Source organism: Eubalaena glacialis, chromosome 7, assembly GCF_028564815.1.
Source record: "Eubalaena glacialis isolate mEubGla1 chromosome 7, mEubGla1.1.hap2.+ XY, whole genome shotgun sequence".
Taxonomy (NCBI): domain Eukaryota; kingdom Metazoa; phylum Chordata; class Mammalia; order Artiodactyla; family Balaenidae; genus Eubalaena; species Eubalaena glacialis.
Window position 1 is genome coordinate 19,284,387 of NC_083722.1, and position 11,326 is coordinate 19,295,712.

An 11,326-nucleotide genomic window follows, 5' to 3' on the forward strand; every position below is an offset into this window, starting at 1 on the left:
CTAGCTCTGTAGCCAGCTGAGATCGCACCGCTACCTTGTGGACAAGGAACACTGAAGGAGTTAAACCTTCAGTTAACATAAAACCTGATATGAAGTGGTAATGTTCAGAGAAGCAAGCTCAAATTTATCATTAAAATTTTTGAGCAGAAATTATTTGGAAATTTTACACAATTTCAATAATTAGCATTTTTAGTTTTGTTTTATACCACAATAATATACAATATAAATGAAATGCACTATGCTTTTTAAGGAAAACCCCATCAAGCATCAAATCCCTTCCAGTTTATCTAAATATGCAGTACTAATGATATATATATCCATTCCCACATGCTCTGCAAAGTAGGCTAGCCACCATTTTACTTAACAACTGTGAATGGTTTCCCTCTAATTTTATTTTACATCCTTGTTCTTTGTCGTCAAGCATATTCAGATCATAAGCTCCAAGAGAAGGGACTGTTTCATCTAGCTTACCAGGCAGCCCAACAGCTAATAGATGCACAATAAACATGTATGAATAATCTAATTAAAGGGAAGATATATTTCATCCACTTTAGTAAAAAGAATAACTCCCTAACTGGCATCCAAGCTAGAAATTAATTCTCACCCAGCAAAAATATTTGGCAGAAACATGAAAAGTTTGACAACTCCTGTGTAACACCAAGAAACATCAATCTGCCACAGCCATAGAGGTGTTACTGATTAATCCGTTCACACGTTACTTTGTAGGAACTACAACAATAATCATTATTTTCATAGACTCAACCAGAACTTATGGTAGCAGATGACAGAAAGTGAAGAGATAGGTTCTGTCCTTTATTCCACCTTGACTGCAAACTCTGGACTCCCAATTTGCCTTTTCTCTTCCACCCACTATCGTTCTGGGTAAACAACTATGCAGCAGGGAAGGAAAAAATCCAGTATAATTTGAAGACATTGGGCCTCAGTGTCTCTTGACTAAGAGAACCACATTATAAGTTTCCGGAGGACAATGACCATGGTTTTTTTAATTTCTCCCCCCGTCCCATTAGCACCTAATACAATATAGATAAAGAAAGGACACTCAAAAATGTATCACGGAGTCAGACTATACAACTAAAAACAGTACAGGAACCAAATATCAGTTCAATCACTAGCGAATTCCAGAAGCCTGTCCTAGCAGTTATGATAAGACGGGGCTGCCTTCTCGGGAGGCCTACAGACTGGAGATGCTTCAAAGCAAAGTCCCAAAACTTTGTCTTATATGGTATAATACTCTTTAAAGGAGATAAAAGTCACCCCTCTCTTCCTGCTCTTTATGCCTTTTTACAGTATTTTGGAAACAGCACAGGAAGTGACTCGCAATTGAAAAGCCATTTGTAGCATCACTGAGCCACTAATGGCAGTCCACTCCCAGCAGGCTTATTTGTAAAAATATGACTTTAAAGTTTAACCTAGCAAGCTGCATGCTCCTAATAACATCCAGCAGTCCACAGCTTATTTTGAATATACCCCGGGTTCCGAATGGATCACGGAACTAAATCATCTCTTATTTCAGCCTGCTCATTTTGAACCAACTCATTTTACAGTATGGTTAGCACAGCCTTTCCAGTTAAGGATGATTGCTCAAAGCACTTAGGGCAATGTTGTCTTAGCACAGCATCTAGAGTGAGGTAGTTGACACAAATTGCATCGTACGCTGCTTGAGATTTAATGTTGTTACTGCCAGGAGAATATTTTTGCAAAGGTCACTGGTGTATAGCAAAATAAAACATGCACCAAAACCAAACCCTCAATCAGCATTCCTCTTTAGTCCAAGATTCCAATTATATCTCTTTTCTTAAATGTAGGCTATTAACAAAGAAGACAATAAACAAAATCTTCATTTAATATCAAAAGTCTTTGGTATAATAACAATATGAAAAAAGAAATACTGTCCACTGTGCAAATCCTTTGGTTCCAAAATAAATACAATTGACACTTCTAAGATTTCATACCAAAAATGCATTCGTTCATTGTGTACTCTTTATAATAAACCTAACTGTTAATTGTAGAGTTCAAAAAACAATGGCAATGATTAATTTATTCTTTCTATATTCTGTATTAAAGGAAAAGAAGGCTAATGTAAGAAGGAAAGTTACTATAAATATATGGAGGATATACCGGGTATCCTATAAAATGACTCTGAGTAACAGAACACTCCACTTTCATTTCCTAGAAGCATATTGTGCTGAAGGTCATAAACTTTAAAACTTCCCAATTAGATTTTATATCAAGCAATACAATTTAGCCTTCTGTGGATCCATGAACTCTGGCTCACCATGCATTAAACAGTCCCGCAGATCACTACATACAAGATGACTTGCATAGTCTGCACATATTCCTATTAATTACTTCTTTAATGCTAATATAATTAAGAACTGGTCCTAATATGTTGGGTCCTTATTTTAATTACAGTTCTACATCCTGTAATAAGCTCAAAGAAAGCCCCATTTGAGCTTACCTGGCTTTAAGATCAGAAATTTCCTTTCTATTTCTGTGATTTCCATTTAACTGGCCTGCTCTTCACAGCTCTAATTTTAGATTTAGCTGTGATTAGGTGTGGCTAAAGAGCCTTTATTCTCTTCTAGAAAGTTCTACCTATTCACTATTTGTCTCAGGTATGTACCTGGGAAGAACACAGATAAAAGTGGATGCAACTACAAATAAATAGATTGCATTTGTTCTCATAAACTATCAGCATTAGTATGTTGGTTATTTGCTATCTAATCATTTAATCGCACTGCTGAAAATGACATAACAGTCTTCCAAAATTGGTAAGTGTACCAATACACCCAAACAATATAGGTCTTTCTTCAAGGTCTGAGGTCATCAAAATTATCAAGTCCTTTGTGCGCCACAGCCATCCTCCAGGTGAGGGATGAAGTCAAGGAATCCACAAAAAGAGATATGCCACTAGAAGAGGAAATTATTCTTAGCTCCAAACTATGCTTTTGGCATATCTGTCTTTCCTTCTTTAAAAAGAGAGCCCCCCAAAACTTTCAAATGAATAGGTTTTAAATGGTTCCAGGAGTCTGCTCTGTTAAGGTAACCCATCCAAATTTGGAAAACTATTCAATTTTACCTAAACCAATGATGCTTCTATAGTAACCAAAGCATATAAACACTCCTCTGGGAAGTTAAGTGTTTCTAATTCAAATTTTAACCTTAAAAAGAATATATAGATGTGCAAGGGGGAAAAATGACAATGGGGGAATAAATCCACAAAAAATTTTTTAATTATTATTTTCATATTGAATATCTAAGGGTAACTCTGGGATCAGTATGATTTTTTTTTTTAATCTTGCTTTCAAAATTTTCAAGATAAATAATGTTTTCAAGCATTTTTAAAAAGAGCTAAAAAATCTTGAAGGCTAGTATAGACAGGATTATTTATATGAGATTGTATGGAACTAAAAATTTAATGTGAATATTTAAGATGATCCAGTGAAAATTAAGTAAAAGGTATAAATACATGCTACAAAATAGGTGAACCTTGAAAACATTATACCATGTGAAAAAAGTCACAAAAGATCACATCCTATATGATTCCATTTATTACAGATGTCCAGAATAGGCAAATCCATAGAGATAGAAAGCAGATCAGTGTTGCCAGGGGCTGGGGTGGTGGTAGAATGGGGCAAATGGAGAGTAACTGCTAATGGACACAGGGTTACTTTTCAGGGTGAAGAAAACATTCTAAAATCTATGGTGGTGATGGTTCCACAACTCTGCAAATATACTAAAAGCAACTGAATTGTACACTTAAAGTGGGTGAATTGTATAGTATTTAAAATATATATCAATAAAGCTGTTATATTAAAAAAGAAACCTCACAAAATTCAGTGTTAATCTCTGCTATGAATAGGGAAACAATCACCTTGTATCAGGACCCTTGACAGTAATTGTCAATGAATTCCCTTTTTAAACCTCTTTAGATTAGTCACACAGATTTGAGTTACTAACATTTAGAATTTATTTTTTAAAGAGGAGGTGACCATCTTATGCACTGTCCCAGGAAAGGTGAAATTGAATAGTGGAAATAATTACCTAAATTCTAAACAATTACCTTTGCATCCTGCTGTTGCAAAGGCAAGACAGCTGCTTAGCATCTACATTAAACAGATTATCCCCTTGATCAGATTGTCCACTTCGGATTGATCATAACGACTCAACTATTGCTCACCTCTCTGGCTAGCTCTCTGTGATCCTAAACATCAATTTGTTTCTAGGTCCTCAGACACATGGCAATAAACTAACAACACATTCTGGCATGTGTTGTGTGGATACTCTCCCTGCCCATCTCATTGCATTTATAAAAACAGAGATTTACAATTCAACACACAACTGAAATAAAACTAAAGAACTCAAAAGGATGGATCTTTCACTCATATCAGAGAATTGTGTCTAGAAAATACAAAACAAAGTTAAATGAAACATCTATGAACAGAGCCGGGAGCTGGTTTTACCAGCTGGTCCCCAATCCAACGAAGGCCACAGGTGACAAGGAACAACTCACAGAAGTCAGTTTTATTCCTCTTGATAAATTCTTCAGGCATCATCTGTTTCATTTATGAGTCAGGGGAGCCAGGTCACAGAGGGCCTGAGCGAAGAATTTACTGTTCTGTGAAACTAGAAATTAAGGTTCCTGCCTCAGCTTCTTTTAATAAGAAAACAATTTTTAAAAGCACTCAGATCAAGCCTACTTGTTTACTATACTTTAATTTTGGGGGTGAATTTATATAAATCCAGTAGTGCATTTAAAAATAGATGGAGAAATAGATAAATAACTAAGACTTGAAAAAAATATATTAAAGGTGAAATGCAAGATCAGTTGAAAGTCAACCATCCAAAGCCAGGGCTGCTCATGTCACTGACTCTTGGGGAGGAGAGATGTGTGTCAAAGACAGTGTATGTCAAATGTACTGGGACCCATCAATCCTTTCTTAACAATAAGGGAATATTCACCGTTGACTTAGACTAAGTCACTCATCTGGTGATCCTGGGAGCAAATGTCAGAAAATGTTGCCCTCCACTTTATCTGTCACTGACACTTGACCACAGTGTTTTCTTTCTTCACCAAAGAGAAAGTCAACTCAGTAGAGGAGGTGGGGCTGTCAGGGGAATGATGGGAAAAGACACACATTTTAAAGGTGATGGATTGTCCCCACTGAGTCCATACACTCACTGTTCAGAACATTTGGGACAGGTTATTATTATCCTAGCGTGATTCAGAGAGGACTCACTCCTTCCCTTAACTTGGAAACAACTCGAAAGCCTATGACATCCCATCCAGGGGAGACGTATCTGGCTGTGCCCACCCAGGGGTCTCTCTGATATGTGGATGAGCATTTCTTCATTTCTGCAGCCTGAAAGATGCAACCAGAGAGCTATTTATACAGGAAGGGGAGTTTTGATTGTCACTGAGTTGGGTTAAATTTTGCAGGCATCCCTATGATACTGAGTAGGAAGAGAATAAAGTAGAGATTCCTCTCCACTGCAAAGCAGTCTTTGGGAATTTAGGAAGGTGGGGAAAATATGCACAGGACCTATGATGTTCCACGGAGAAGGGACAGGTATAAGAGTAATGCCCACATATCCTAAGCTTCATTTCCCCCAGTAAAAATCAGGGCCAAACATAGAGATAGCAATTGCCACTGGAGCTCGGAAAGAGCTCCCCCTATGTGGGGCATGAGCAAGAAGGGTTTCACATAGTCTTGAAGGCTGTAAATGATTCCATTAGATAAACGAGGGTACTGCAGTTTGGAGGCACAAGCTGAGCAAAAGGTACATTTGGAGAAAAGTGAGCCAATCAGTCTGGCCCCATCAGAGAGTCTGTGTTCTCAGACTGTATTCTGTCCCTTTCGTCGGAAGGAAGAGACGTAAGCAGAGGAAAAGTGAGGGAACACATAAGACACTGGTGTCCTGGCATTAACAGTAAAGTGTGCTCACTCAGAGACAGCGAGCAGTAATGAGCTACAGTCCCTGGAGTGCACTTAAGCTACGAGCATCCTTTCTATGAGAGATCCCTTCATGTTATATATCACCAAGAGTCCCACCTATGACCACAAGTTCTGCTTGCCATGTCTCTAGGCATTCTGAAAAGGACAAAAAAAAAGACCTAGCTGAAAGAAGTTACAATTATTCTTGACATTTTAGAATGCACCTCTGCTGAGTTCGGAATGTTCCATCATAAGCTTTAAAATGTGAACTAGTATATAGGAGACAGTCTGGCCTGAGGTCTTCTTTTGAAACAAGAGCTCACCTGTATCCATCTTTGCCCCAAATTCAAACAGATTTTAGCAACTAATTGAAAGGTCTTCATCTTACCCCAGCAAAAAACATCAGTAACTCCTTTTACCTTTATACTGGTTAATTTATGGTTAAGAAGTGAAATGGGGAAATATGGATTTTTTTTATTTTGTTTTGTTAAGAGGCTGTAATGAAACGTGTCACTCAGGCTAGCTCTGGGTGCAAGCTTAATAATGATCCATGTTCTTCTTTATAGTTGCCTTCATTCTCCAATTTTTCTTTAAAGGGCATATATTACTTTTCAAAAAAAGTGGTCAAGAAAAGAGAAAGAAAGAAAAATATTACCATTAGTCTTTACCTTGAAAAAGGAATGAGATTAAAACAGAAAGGCAAAATACCAGTGTTAACAGTGATTGGCTTCAACAAGAAAGTAAGTGATGACTTTTTCTTTTTTCTTTCAACTCTTCTGGTATTTTTCAAATTTTCTACAAAGAATAAGTATTTTTAATTAAAAAGTACTTTGAGGAACAAAGAAAATCTGGAAAGAAAATGTTACCTTATTCAATTTTAGTTACCTGGAAATCAAGGGAAAGACTAATTATTTAACTGGAAGAAAGCTGGGTAGACAGGTCCCGCAAAGCTTATTGGAGACAAATGGCAACAACTAAGAAGCATCTACATGTGGCCAGCGTTCGTTGTTAGGCAGATCTCAGCATCACCAAACAGTGTGGATTTGAAGGCATCCAAAAGACTGGTCTCCAAATTATCTGTTCTTTCCTAAATGAGCACCCACACCAGCCTGCTACTGTCTCTCGTGTTCCTACCATTAGAGTCATTTCTTCAGCTTCTTGCACTGTGTTCTCCGGAATTGCCATTTTAATCAAAATGACCTTGGGACTGGGACTAGCAGCCACTGGTAAATCAGAAAGGTTGAAGCTGCCACGCAAAGACCCCAGCCCTGGACCCCCACTACCACGCCAGGACTTTCTCTAAGTCGTAGTGAAATCTTGTGCGCAATCTTTGACTACATTTGGAACCAATTCCCACTTCTGTAAAATGAAGGGGTGAGCTTAGAATTCCTTATGAGATGTCATAGATCTAAATTCTGTCAGCATAATTTCTCAGTTTAGATGGCTGTCACCTTGAAAAAACAAAGAACAGTACTGAGGGAATAGATAATAAGATGGACACGTGTTCAAGAGGGGGAATAGAGGGAAAAGGAAAGATTCAGGAGCCTGGGATATTTCTGAGGATCCTGGTCAGCACAAGAAAACTAGACCTGGGACTTCTCTGGTGGTCCAGTGGCTAAGATCCACACTCCCAATGCAGGGGACCCAGGTCCGATCCCTGGTCAGGGAACTAGATCCCACATGCCACAACTAAGAGTTTGCATGCCACAACTAAAGATCCCTCATGCAGCATCAAAGTCCTGCATGCCGCAACTAAGACCTGGCACAGCCAAATAAATAAATAAATATTTTTTAAAAAGAAAGAAAACTAGACCCTACCACATGCCCCCAAAGGAGATCATCTCCCCAAAGAAAAACTCTACCCACTTAAATTTTTTTCTGATTCAGTCTTGATACTGAGTCACGAGCCTCAGTTTAATATCTAATCTCAAGAGACCACTGTATGATATGAGGGGGGTTTTTTTAAGTGACTTATTTTCTCAAGAACCTACTGAGAGTGATCATCCTATTAATATTCCTATAAAATGCAGATATTAAAAATATGCGGCCATTCTGCTGCATGTTTACATGAGTGAACTCCCAGCTCCCCTTCAGTTGATTGACAGAACAGGGCAATGTGGGGTTCTTTCTAATCACAAATTCATCACAAATGAGAGTGAGTAGAAAACATACACATAAATAGCAGGCTTTTCTGTGAGGAGAAAGGAAGGATTTATGTATTCTCCTCTGTAGGAAACAAAGAGATTTATTAATGCGGAAGGAGAAAGGCAGTACCAGTTTAAAGAGGAATGAATCAAGGACAGGAGGAAAAGAAACAAGTGTTTCTCTACCAGATGACCTTATTATTTCAGAAAGTAATATGTTCATGTTTTGAATGTATTTTATGCCGCTACACAGTTATCTTTCTAGAGAACTAATTCTGATAACCTGAAATGATCAACATGGCATAAAATAAATCCTGCAGCTTTTAACTAGCTTTGGACCACTCTCTCGGACTTACATCCAGCCTCTTACTGTGTGAATGGCAGCACGTTTTGCCCAAACGTTTAAAGTTTGATAGTACCAAGTCCTCCTTTTCATTATCAAGCTTCCGGCCCTGATTTGTCACAGTCCCACTGGTTAGGTTTCTCCCCAGCTAGATGAATTGAATTGTAAAAATTACTCAGTGGAAACTGAAAGCCTAAAATGAATTGAGATGATTCATTCTGGAGCCCCTTGCTATTTTTGGACTTTTGGACAGAACTGCTGGCATTCAGAAGTAATATAAGCCAGCCTGACTTGACACCTTGATTTGTTAACTCAGAAAAATCCACAGTCAGTCCCACTCTGGATTCATGTGGAATTCAATGATGCAAAGGTGATCAAGAGGGGAAAAAGTTGCCACATCACTTTTAAAGTTTTATAAGCCAATTTATCATCTGCGCTTTGACACAGCTAGCCCAGCAATATTCTTAAAGGATTCCCAAAGCAGATTACTAAGAATAATAGAATCAGTAACTCATATAGCCAGAATTTCTTTTAATTTATTACACATTTAAAAAATAGGCAAGCCAACCATTCCTCTGAAAGTAAAGTCTGAATAATAGATCAGTGAGCACCTGACCAAACAACTGAGCTATAAGGTCAAAATCATAGTCAATCCTTAAAGGCAAAAAACTGATCAACCACTTACAGGATATAGTTTGAGTAGTTCTTCCAGCAGTACTGGTGACTTCAGACTGTTTTGTCCATACTGTCAACAGTATCTTCCCTTGACCAACCTGAATATTTATAAGATGGTAAAACAAGACCCAGTATAAGGTGTTGGCCACCATGAATTGATTGACAGAAGCACTAATCCACAGACCACAGGTGTGATTATAAGCCCTCAACAATTCCTCAGTATGCCACCAAACCTGTAAGCCCAAACCTCCAAGTTCGCAGCACCATTTAAATGCCCTCTGAAGATAGCAGTGCTGGAAATTTTATTTGTTTGAATAAAACATTATTTATTTATTTATTTAACAGCAGAGTAGGATTTATTGGTGGACATGAGTAAGGAGGGGACATCACCAAAGCTCTCATGAGTGCAGGGCCCAACATCTGTCCAGGGGGCCACAATTAGGAATGTATTTGACCCCATAGCCATCTGGGATGAGCTGCCTTTCTGCCACCATGTTTTCAAATTCATCCACATTACATTCAGTAATCCCCATTTCTTAGAGATGTGGATCTTCCTGTGGCCAGGGAACTTGAACTTAGCCCTTGTGTAGGGCCTCAGTCACATGCTCCTTGTTCTGTAGCTTGGTGCGGATGGACATTACACCTTGGCCAATGTGGACCCTGGCCACTGTGCCCTGGGGCTTTCCAAACGCATTGTGCATACCTGTCTGGAGCCTACACTGGGGACAGCGTGAGGCCATACATGAATGTCCACTGGAAAGGGCTGTCTCCAAGGTCCCTAAGGGCAACCCATAAAGGCAACAGGCTGCATACACTACTGAGGACGTTGCTGTTTGTAGCCATTGCACACCAGACCCCCAACAGGGTAGAATTTTTTTTTTTAATTTTTTCTTTTTTCAAGTGATCTCTGTTTTTTGAAGTGTACCCAAAACATACCAAGAGCCAAAACTTGGGTTGGTTTTCCCAGCACTCATAACAGTATAGATAGCTAACACCTATAGAGTGTCTACATGTGCCAGGTACTCTTCTCAGTGGTTTGTGTATGTTTAACTCATGCCAACTACATCTGTCTCATTTCAACCACATTCTGGCACTGGGTTGATTGTTAAGACAAGTAGGTAAAAGAGTCCCTGCTCTCTGGTCTTTGGCCTTTAAAGGGCTTTACTCTGTCCCTCTTCCAGTAGGGCCCCTCCCCATTTAGGCCACAGAGTCCAAAGAGCCAAGGGAATACGCCCACCTGGAGCCCACATTCCCCCCTAGACAACACTCCTGGTGTTGAGACTTTAGACTCTCAGCCTAGACATCATGGAGCCTCCTTCCCAGACCTGAGCTTCCTCTTGCCTGGGAACGGGTCGTCACTGAATGGATGTGTTGAAATGGATGTGAAGAAATTCATGATTTAATTGATCAATTAACACAGAAACCTTAACGCATGGGTTTTTGGAGATCACTTCTGATTGCCAAGAGAATTTTTTTAACCTCCTGATTTCATATTCGTTTCCTGGAAAGGTGAAGCTGTCAGTTAAATTCCAGTTAGGTAAGGTGTCTGATAAATTACACTACAGAAAATTGCAGTCAATGGACACAGGTTTGTGACAGTGGCATTTTCTTTGAGGAAAAAAAAAAGGATTTTAAATTCTTAAACACTTGGTTTCTTTCAGGAAAAAAGATCCTCTTCCAATAACGTTTAATTTTGCTTTTCAAAAAATATACCCAGCATTTTCAGGTGGGAGACAGAATAATTAACCAAATCTCCAAATACCTTTCTGTTCTCTGGCCTCCGGTGGCAGATGTAGTATTTCATCTCTTAGTTATTTCAGCCAGGGTCCTTCCTGATTGTTTTATGGAACAATGATTACATCATGTTTATAGACTATGCCAGCCCAGCACAGTGCAAACTTTTTCTATCACATCCTGCATATACGAAGAATCAATGGGTATGCTTGTTGGATACAAAACCAGCTAATGGGCTGCAACTGTGAAGCAGGAAGCTTTTTCAAGAAAACATATAAATAACATCATTAGTAGAGGAGACTGTATCTCGTACAGCAAGGCTGGGTGTCTGCTTTTCAATCCATAGATTTTAAATAGACCCAACAGTTCCCTTAGTCTTCAACTAAGAAAAGCTCAGGGTGCAGAGGCCAGCATCCCTTGTTTGTTCTATCACTATGAGAGGCAGCAGCAACCCAGTGGGGGAAAATGCCAGC

General features: G+C 38.9%; 1 non-coding gene across 1 annotated transcript; it reads right to left on the minus strand.

The window, feature by feature from the left end:
• Positions 1-9,880: 9,880 nt before the first annotated feature.
• Positions 9,881-10,012, minus strand: LOC133095815 (small nucleolar RNA SNORA70). The gene has a single exon (XR_009701677.1). It is a non-coding gene; the product is annotated as a small nucleolar RNA SNORA70 (small nucleolar RNA).
• Between the last annotated feature and the right edge of the window lie 1,314 nt (positions 10,013-11,326).